We start from the raw sequence: 11,322 nt of genomic DNA, 5'->3' as shown, positions 1-11,322 counted from the left end.
CGAGTTTGACGCATGCGTGTATACAGCTTCATTTACTTACTTTTTTATATATATATAAATTATTTTTTATAAATAAATATAAATATAAATATATAAATAAAGTATATATAAATTTGATAAATATTTCCTTTAATGTTTAAACTATATAGGAGGGAAATAAACATTGGAAAATTTTTGAAATAAAACAATTTATTTATTTAGTTATTTTCAAATTATATTTAAGTCTCCTTTTACCAACTATGGATTTATCTGGACTGGACCTACAGTTTAATGTGGGCTCCGAACGACGGTCCTCAGCATTAAGCCTACGGACTGACCATATATAAATCATCCTAGAAGACATCCGGTCTTACCCAGCCTGGTTACTGGCGTGACTGGGATCATTTTCCTTGTCGGATTTTACACTCTGCCTACTCCACTCTCTCTTGCCTAGGACAATCACAGATTTTAAACAATCACATCCATAAATTTTCATCCATGCCCCAGCAGGATTCGAACTCGCGGCTATCGCAACAGTAGGAGGACCATCCTATCGCCTTTACCACTGCGCCACCAAGCCGGCAAAATATTTTGTTTAAAAATTATCGAATAAAATTAGATATAAGAAATATTCATCTACTAACCTAACATGAACAGATGATCGTACGTTTCAGCTGGAAGAAGTCTTCAATCAATACATTATTATTTTTACAAAATCATAGTTTATTTACCTATACTTTTATATAAAAATGCATTCTCTTTTTTTGTCATTCGATCATTAGGGTGTCGTTGATTGATAGTTTTATATATTGTTTATTTGATCCAGGTCTACTTTTATCAGCAATTATAATTTTTGTATCGGATCACTCTCCGCTATTCTTGCATCCTAGCAAAATTCTGTCTAATTTCTTATTCTATGATTCCAATAATATGTTCTTAAATTTTCACTCTCAAGAAATTCTAGCCGCATCTCACCTATACAATTAAAATTAAATCATTACTAAAATATATAATCATTCAACTAAATATGTAATTATTACCAGTTACAATAGTTTTTTGCTACTATTCTTGATGGACAATCCTCATTAATGAACAGAACTTCCAACACAACAAGAATAATTTTCTTCTCTGTTCTTGTTATTGGTTTGAAATTTGGCGCTATTTCGGGAAGAAATTGAAATTTGAAATAATTTGTTGTTGAAGATAATTTGTTATAAATTTGACATTCCTTCCATAAATAAAATTAATGCTATTTGGATATTATAACCTTTAAAATTTTAACCTTACATTCTGCACTTACCCTTGTTATTCTATATTTTAAAAGCAATGTATATTAAATCGCGAAGAATAACACAACAATGTAATTATTATTCCTATAGAATTATTAATGTAGCACAAATTCTAAATATTCTAAATTTTTCTGTTAATTTCACTCGATCGACTGTATGAAAGTACCGCCTTTAGAAAAGATAGAAAATAGACTTTATTCATTTTTATAGTTTATTCTATGCAATATAGTGCCTATGCTCCAAATCCGAGATTAATTGTCAAATAATGTATGCTAGATCTATTCCACGACGATTTCTTTGTAAACTGTTATCTCAAAAGTGGAGTCTTCGACAGTGGTCCAAAAATTCAATTTAAAACGAAATGTTCCCTAAGAAATGAAGATGATTTCTATAGCCCTTTTATGTAAATGTACAGTTTCTTGTAGATTATTAGTCTATTTATCTTTTCAAAACATTAAAACTTTTAAAGGTATTTATTTTTAATACTAACTACTACTAATATTGTAATACTACTTTCTAATACTAATTTAGCTAATCTAACTAACTCTAAGTAATTTTAACTTAACTCATACATAAGCGATTCGATTCCCGCTATATTTTCCAATCTCGGAATCTATTGACAATTCCTATATTCCCGAATTGAACTGATTTTATTGACAGGCAGCCGAAATATTATTACGAATCAAATTTTTCTTAATCTATATAAAGACAATATGATGATAAATTTTAATATTAATTTATTTTTTTACGTCTATTATTGTTCAAATTGCACTTTAAATGTTGCGGTCATTTGTTAAAAAAGAATATGACATCTTTCAATAACCAAACCTGATACTTGAATTATTGATTTTCTTTTAGCAAACAGCGAATGACTAAATTTCAATAGATTTTATCCGAATTGTCTATATTTATATATCTTTTATAATAGTTCGATATCGATTTAAAAATACTAAATGAATTTTTTAATGCACATAATTTAGTTTGCAAAAACCTATGAAGATAAAAAGTATGTTCAGGTGTATTTTTAGAAATAGCCTATGCAGTTTGATAAGGTTTGACAGAACGGCCTCGTTCATAATCTAAAGAAAAAATTTGCTGAAGCAATTAACGATTCACATATATCACAGCCAGAACGTTTAGAGACATACAAGAAGATTTTGATCTTGTTTTGTGTTGATGTCTAGTGTAGTGAGGTGCACCTAACAGAAAAAAAACAGCAGTGTAAATAGATACAAATGATTATAAGAAAGTCTAGGACAGATGTGTCCCCCTAGAAATATATTCTTGGTAAAAGGCTAGTTGAATGCTGACTGACTAACAAAATGACATAAGAAATAAGTGGCTTTCGTTGCATGATACTTTCATGAGAATTAAAATAAAGTTGATGTTAAATATCCCGGGATTTGATATATTTAACCCCAAAAGTTTTAATGCTACTAAACAGTCGGGATAGAATTGACCATTCACATAATGATAATTACTGAAATAAAATTGCTGATTGAAAATTGCATATTCTCACACATATTAGCTTCCAATATTATTAATTAAAGTCATTATTGCAATTTGTTGAATATATTCACATATTAGCTTTTTATAAGCAATTCCCATTGCTATCGATTACGGAGATACAAAGTGGGAGATTTCTGGAACGAGACAACGCAACGTTAATTCCAGCATATGATCAGTTTCGGTCGAAATCGACACGACATAGTTATTTGGAAAACAAAAAGCCGCCTCTGTCTGTGGAATTTTAGTCTAGACGTTTTCGTTTTACGATTTAGCAAGCATTAAGTCGCTGTTTTATGAATATCTGTTTTATGAATGAGCATTAAAATGATGCTGATGAATTTTTCCTGCAAGATTGTGTGCTTCGTTGATAGATGACAAGGATAATATATTTGTGGGATGATTTATATTCACATATTGTAAATGTTTTCCAACTAATTAGTACTAAAATTCGTTAAAAGATTACTTTTATTAAAAATGATGACTATTAACATTGTTAGCTTATACCTCTAGGTATTAATATCAATATAAAATAAAAAAAATTGAAAACAAATAAAATTATATAATTATTTGATATTGATAATTAGTATACATTATAAATAGTAATAAATAATCTTATAAAGTATTTATTTTCTGATAGGAATTAACTAATTATAATCAATTCATGAAATTATGTTATACCTGGAGGAATGCCAGATATTCGTACATACACAAACCTTTAATGAAATGTTGTTTTTTTAACATGAGGTTAAAGGGAGACTGCCATTAAGTTTCTTCCTTGTTATTTACTTGGTTTTAAAATGATATAATTGATGAAGAACATTTAGTTAGTTAACTGAAAAAATTAAGGAAAAAGATGTAGTAAAGAATTGTAAAAGTCAAATTAAGGAAAAAAAAAACTTAAGACATACTAAATGGTATATCTTGTAAAGTCATTATCACATATTAGTTTTGAAATTTTGGAGAAATTTAGTGTTAGAAATTATACGAGTTGATGGTACAAGGAATATCTTAACGTTAAATTGAACTTTTCTATACTCTACAATAATTAACTATGACAAATTGAAAGCTTATATTAGTTTAGCTATACATCAATATCGATGGAAAATTTCAGAGCGACGGACACAAACCAACACGAGATTTATAGTCTATCCAAAGTTATTTTGTACATACGTCATCAATATGTTTAATATATTACCTGCCGCAATTTGTAAAATCGTTTCAGAATCAGACAATATGTTCCTTTTCATTTAATTCTCGTTAAAAAGAGACACAATGTTGTCTGATATGTGCGAAGGTGTAACCGAACTAGCCTTCCAAAGTTGTCCGGTTGTCAAACGTATGCAAGATTCTTCAAAACAATAGTGATAAGAGGTTATAAAGCGGAAAACCTTATTTTAGTGCTTTGCTTGTTTTGATAAATTTCTAATCGCTGCTTATTATTATTCTGATTTAAAATTCTCTTAATCAGTTACTTTGAACTGAAACGAGATAATGGAGGCCCCCTCAGGTTATTAAAATTTGTTAGAGAGTTTTTACTGTTAAGTAATGACACAGTCTCTGTATCTCAAAAAATGAAAAATATAATCAAGATCAGCTTGATGTTAGATCTGTCAGAGATTAAATATATGAAATGTATGAATACGGTGACTAGTTTTTCAGTACAAACATAGTTTAATATAATTATTTCAAAAGAAACTGATAGTCTGAAAAGTATCGAAGAGGTCTAATGGAACTTCCGAATATTGCTTTTAAAATAATACAATTTCTAAAAGGATATAATAAAATGAAGGAAGACGTATTATTTCAATTTATGTATCTAAATGAGACATGGACATGGATTTCAGAATGGGACCAATATATTCAATAGTCACTCATGTCAAGCTGATAATAAAAATAGTGTTTTAACAAGAAAAGTTGAGAGAAAAAGGTAAACGTTGGAATAATAGTTGACTGGGTCTTATTAGTCATAACATTTATTAATAATTCATTGCGGATATATTGTAATTCATGCTGGAAACAGTAATAGTTCATAAAATCTCCAGGTTGGATGAACTCGATAAGACACATTGAAAAAGAAATTGACAAATGATGGAATTGCAAACAAATGTTAGATAGATTGGAAATTAACAGCTTAGTTATTACCTCGAATGACATTTTCTGAATAAGATATGATTCAATGCTGCCTATTTCTAAGGTATGGTGATGAGAATGGAAATAAGTAAAGGTGAGTATAAAATTAATATATGATAACTATAGAAAATGTTATTCTAGAATGATTATGTATTAAAGATTTATGTGTGTATATGTATAATTGTTGAAAATATACTTACGTATTTGGTTAAAATGTATCAGGAGAGAAAGAATTGCTAATAAAATAAAGAGAATGCATTGATTAAATCAAGAATCATGATATCAAAATGTCTTTACAAGGAAACACTGTACTGAGGGATACAAAAACTAAACGCAAAAGGTAAGTATGCTCTTTAATTAAAATAAAATATATGACTTGGATATGTAATTGTTCATTAGGTGGACTAGGCCTCCAGGCTATACAACTACGAACGCGCCTATAAGTCTAACTCATAGGTGGTGTGAAAAAAGGGTTCAATGTAAATTTTATAAAATAACCTACAAACTATTATAACTGTGGAATTAATTGTAATGTGTTTTAAGTCCTTCGATAATATATGCATTAGATTTATTATAATGTTAAAATAAATTGTATTTGATAACATTATTTTTGTTTAATTATTTTATTTAGATTAGAATTTTGTTATATGCCAAAGCAAAATTGAACTAAAACTCAAAATTGATACGGGAACATTGCAACGTTTTAACGTCACGAATTTAGATGCCGTATGTACAAAATAACTTTGGATAGACTGTATATTGATTTCAATTTATGCCTTTGATTCAAACTTTGAAAGAAGATACCCTTATGAAAGTAAATACACTGTATATTGCTACGCGCTTAAACAGTTAGGCCCCAATTATAGAATGAAAAACTGCTGAAATACTCTTGAAAACACAACATTAATTTTCGGCAATATAGCATAAAACACGCCCGCACATCAAAAATGGACAATGCAGGATGTTGCTTTACCTTATTTGTCCGATCAAACGCATATGATTGGTTAACGCAAGAATTTACTTTTTTTTTGATGATTTTGTTAAAATTGATCAATTGATGAATATATAAAGATGATAATATCAATTGATTAATATAAAATATAAAGGTAGAATACCTCAACAAAGGGAAAAATTAATTGGATTAGCAATGAAAACTACTAAATTCTACTACTAAAAAAAATTAGAAAGGATTCAATTTCATTTTAAATAAACTATTTTATATCTAAACACATTGCGAGTTAATTCAAATACTTAATACGATACATATTTAAAGACAGAACACGTTTTTATATTAACGTTTTCTTTAAAATGTTGAATAATATTAAGTGAACTGTAACGGTGTTTAAAAATACTATGTGTAGCTGTTACAGTTTTTTGTGCCTTTGTAGTTTAGGGTAAAATGATGCGGCTCGGTGAATGGAGGTAAATCGAAATGAAACAGTGGTGTTTACATGATGTGACCGTTATTTATTGACAATATAAAAAATGAGAAAAATACAAAGATAAAAAGGATGGCAGCGGAGTTACCTGTTGACGAGGCTTGGGCAGTCGATGGTGGCACGTCTTAACCGAACGAGGGTTCAGCACTGAATGACCGAAATACCCTTCAATAATATCCCAGATAAACGTCTCGGGGTTGCCGCCAGCTATTCGGTGTCGGGTTCCAATTGGCACCCCGCCCGTGTTCAACATCTGGGATTATATTTCTGGGTATTTTGTAGACAGTTATTCCACGATGTAAAATTCGACATGCCTCAATTCGCTACAATACTCCCCTGCCAGAATTTTACATAAAATTACTTGAACAAAAATACAAAAATGTTTGCAAAAAATATCAAATACAAAAAAAAAACATATACCAAACAAAATGTGCTGTGTAAAATGGGCTTTGAAAAAATATGATAGTTCGAAACGGTTGTGGTTGGTACGGTTGCGATCTGGTACGGCTGTTGATATCTTCCGGTCCCACAGATACCGTTGCATCATCGTCGCTTTGGCACTTGAATGTGGTCCATCGACGACGTTGAAAACAAGCTATTGTTCGGACAGGGCTCCCCTAATCGACGCTGTGGGAGGATCGATTGTTCGACGACGTGGTAGCTTATTTTCTTCGACGACGAGACGTTGGCAATTCTGGTACCTCGGCGAAGACATGACGAGTCTACGGTGACTGCAAACGGTACCTAGCTTCTGGAGCTGCTCTGTGACTAATCCGTAGTCACATACGTTAGGTTAATTCATAAAAAACAAATAACGACGGTATCCGACCGAAGCTGCCCAAAGCCTTTTAAATCAAAATATCTGCCATTATGACGGAGACGGCGAGCGAAGGAAGACATTATGATTTAAACATAGCGCCGAAAGAAATGTTTAGCCGAGACGCTGATGATTAAGCAGTGATGTAAAAATATTCAAAAGATTGTGAAATAAAAATTTTGACAAAAAAAATTTAAAAAAATGAATTGGAAATAATGAAATTAATTGAAATAAAATAAAAATGAACCTTGAAGGTAAAATTGAAAAGGAATCGAATTAAAAATATTTAAAATTTTGAAACAAAAAAAATATAACGGCCACGTAAAATACACCATGTTCTACGTACCCTCCATTCACGAGTCCAAACCCAATTTTGCGAAAGATCACGTCGGGGTCACCACTTTAGGGTAAAATGATGCGGCTCGGTGAATGGAGGTAAATCGAAATGAAACAGTGGTGTTTACATGATGTGACCGTTATTTATTGACAATATAAAAAATGAGAAAAATACAAAGATAAAAAGGATGGCAGCGGAGTTACCTGTTGACGAGGCTTGGGCAGTCGATGGTGGCACGTCTTAACCGAACGAGGGTTCAGCACTGAATGACCGAAATACCCTTCAATAATATCCCAGATAAACGTCTCGGGGTTGCCGCCAGCTATTCGGTGTCGGGTTCCAATTGGCACCCCGCCCGTGTTCAACATCTGGGATTATATTTCTGGGTATTTTGTAGACAGTTATTCCACGATGTAAAATTCGACATGCCTCAATTCGCTACAGTAGTGTTGGCAAATTTACGACAGCTTTATCAACAAGAGGTTGAACATTTAAGGCAAATATAGTATGAATGAAACAGATTTATATTATGAATAGAACTATCAAAACAAGGAAATAAGCCTAATGAATTATACGTAGCCGTGGAGTCAGTGTTTATCCAACTAGAACCATATCAATTCTTTGTCGTCGATAGAGCCTCTCCAAACCATACTTGCAAACAATACTCCGAAATCCCTAGTCCCGGCCCAAAAAGCCTCGTTCCTCTCGGAATCCCTCCCGGTTTACCGCCCTCCACGACTTTCACCCCCAAACACAAAAACAATACGCCAGATTCAATAATAATTTATCAACGAGCTACGGCCAGCCGGATTAATTCGGCATTAACCGATGGTTTCCTGTCTGCAGCGCAGAGGGGCCAACAATGTCGTAATACTACCATTGTTGTTTGGGCGACGATATCGCCAAGTTTTTAGCGGTCGACTGGACTCTCGTAAAAGACCTCGCCCCCATTTGTATCATTGTTTTTGTTTTGCATTTTCAATAAATAAATAACAACACAGGTACATAAAAATTCATTTTGATTTGTTTCTTTTAAATATTTTGCTAGTTAATTATAGATGTTAAATAGTTAAAAATTGTCATTTAGAATAATTGTGTCACAAAATATAGAGATACACACTGATAAGTTAAATTGAAATTATGTTCTGACCGTGAACTTCAACCACTGTGGTAGCGGAGGCATAAAAGCTGAAAAGTAACAAAATTTTCTTTTTGTGCGATTTGAAATCTTGTGAGATGTCTTTGTATTTATCTATTTTTGTCTATTATTGTTTGCGTATTTTTAATTATTATATTAAATTTGCTGTTGTGGTTTTATTTTTGCAGTATTAAAAAGATTAGATTTAGATTTTGTTTATTAAAGGCCCATCAGCCTCGAGGGCTATGCATTATATACATTTTGATATTACAGAACAAATAATATATAGAACAAAACAAAAAAGCTTATAGATAATTTAACATAAGTATGAGAATAATATGGTGTGAACAGTTTCAAAGTCATAAGTTAACAGCAGTAGTATTCATAATACTCTATGTTTAGAAGTACTCCGATGGCAATCAAATAGTTTATCAGTTGTTCACGGTTCTCCAATTGTAGAATTTGTTTTATGGATCCCTTCAGGCCAGAGAGTCGCCTTTGGAGGGTGTGCCCTTGGCATTCAACCAGGATGTGTTTCATGCTCAGCCGGGATCTAGATCTATCATAAATGGGCGGCTTTCTCCTTTGAGTACTCATGAGTGAGCCGGCAGTGGCCTATTCTGAGTCTGGAAAAAATAACCAATTTACGCCTGTTGAAGTTACAAATGTTGAGACCGTGATGAATCTCTTTTATCCCGCACAATTTTTTATTGATCAAATCCCAGTTTAGTTAATCCAGTTTTTTATACATGGTGGTATAATATGTAATCAGATAATCCCTTCTCCAGTACAGATGGTTTTTCAAAAGTGATCCTTCGCTTTTCCCCGCAAATTGGACTGTCTTGAACGCATTTAATAGTCTTGTATATGGCCAGCAATTCAGCAGTAAACACAGGTCAAAGAGGGCAATTTGTAATGTTCTTCCTTTAATGTTGATGTATATGTAACTCCTGTATATTCATTTTTAGATCCGTCAGTATAAATCTGATAATGATTATTTTTTGAAGATTATGGTATTTTTTGAAGATCAATTGTTTGAAAATGGAGCGTGCGAGTTAAGAGCATCCTTAGGAAGAAATCTCATTGAGAAATCAATGGGAGGTATTTTATTCAAATGAATGAATTTAAATTTACAGATAACAGAATTGCAAATAATAGGTATCTCCAATGACAAGCGATTGCAGATTTTCTGGAAGCAATAATCAGAGACTTTGTATGTTTGCCTTTTTATTTTGATACTGCGGTTGATGGTTAAAAATTGCCCATATTGAGATAGCCCCGGCTTGAGTTTTGGAGAGCCTGCGTACCTTAGTAACAAAAGTTCTCGTAGAGAGTGAAGGGAAAAAATCTCCGCATCACAGAATAGACTGTCAATTGGACTTGTATGGAATGCTCCTAGAGCAATCCTTAGCACTGTGTTCTAAATTGAATTTAATGTCTTTATACATGAGGAAGCCGCAGAAATGAAACACTGGCAGCCATAATCCAGCTTACTCAACGTCAGTGCTCTATAGATGTTCAGAAGAGTGGTTCTATGAGCACCCCAGTGAAAGTTGGCAATGGATCGAATTAGGTTAATATCAGTTAGGCATCTCTTCGAGTTCCTGTGAACTATATTCGAGTCGAATATAGTTCACAGGAATTTATGCTTAAGTTTGTTGTTTATGTTGTTGCCATCGATAGACAGACCATTCAGTCATTCAAAGAAAATTGCTTATGCTGCAGTATTGTACGCAATTAGATTTATCAGGAGCGAATCGAAGGCCATTTGTTTTTGCCCAAGAAGGGAGAGTACCGAGTCATTTCTGCAGAATTTCATAACTTTTTTTGTGATCCTGATGAGCATGATAAATGACAATGTCATCGGCGAAAAATCGTGTTTTAATATGCCCAGGTATGTGTTTTCTGATAGAGTTAAACACAATTAAAAATAGGGTTGGACTGATGCTGGAATCTTGAGGTACACCATTTATTTGTGGAGAGGATGACAATAGCTTGACATTAACTCCAAACCTGAAAGTTCGATCCTTTAGGAAGGATGAAATAAATTGATACCTATCTGCAATTCTTGTAATTTGTTCAGAATTTTGGATATCTTGATGGAGTCAAATGCTTTTTCTAGATCTAAAAAAACTGGTGTTGTATGCTGCCTGTTATTGAATCCCTCAAGAATATTGCTTTCAAATCCCACTATGTGGAGACACCCTTGACGAAGCCTAGTTAATGTTCACTCAACAAACTGTGTTTTTGAATGATATAGGAAAGTCTATTATTAACAATGCGTTCCAAAAAATGCAACGCTTCACGATTTATCCTTGCTCAGGGGCCATGCTAATCTTCTCTGTATCGTTCCAATTTTAGTATAACGATATACCGCCTAAGCGCGTACTGTAGCCAAATTTAACAAACATTCTTGATTATGTTCCACGAGGTGGTTCTCCTTTTTAAACGATTAATTATATATATCTTGAGTAAATCTGAGTAATAAGAAAACCAATAATTAGATATTTTGATGAATAAAATGTTAGATTGCAAAGGGTAATAATGAAAAAATTTCATAGCTGCATATAATATGGATGGTATATAATTATATATATTATATTATAATATAAGACTTATATTAAAGTATGTAATCCTTATATTAAGTAAATTTAAATCTTTAAAATTATTTTGAAAAAATTTTG

At 32.2% G+C, this 11,322-nt stretch overlaps 1 pseudogene; it reads right to left on the bottom strand.

Annotated features, from left to right (window-relative positions):
* Positions 1–10,924: 10,924 nt before the first annotated feature.
* On the bottom strand, positions 10,925–11,014 carry LOC143189401 (uncharacterized; annotated as a pseudogene).
* Positions 11,015–11,322: the final 308 nt, after the last annotated feature.

Source organism: Rhynchophorus ferrugineus, unplaced genomic scaffold, assembly GCF_030347505.1.
Source record: "Rhynchophorus ferrugineus isolate W39M unplaced genomic scaffold, kcgeb_rfMv2 rfM1, whole genome shotgun sequence".
Classification (NCBI taxonomy): Eukaryota; Metazoa; Arthropoda; class Insecta; order Coleoptera; family Curculionidae; genus Rhynchophorus; species Rhynchophorus ferrugineus.
Note: the sequence above shows the minus strand (reverse complement) of the source record. Positions and strands in the feature narration are given on the sequence as shown.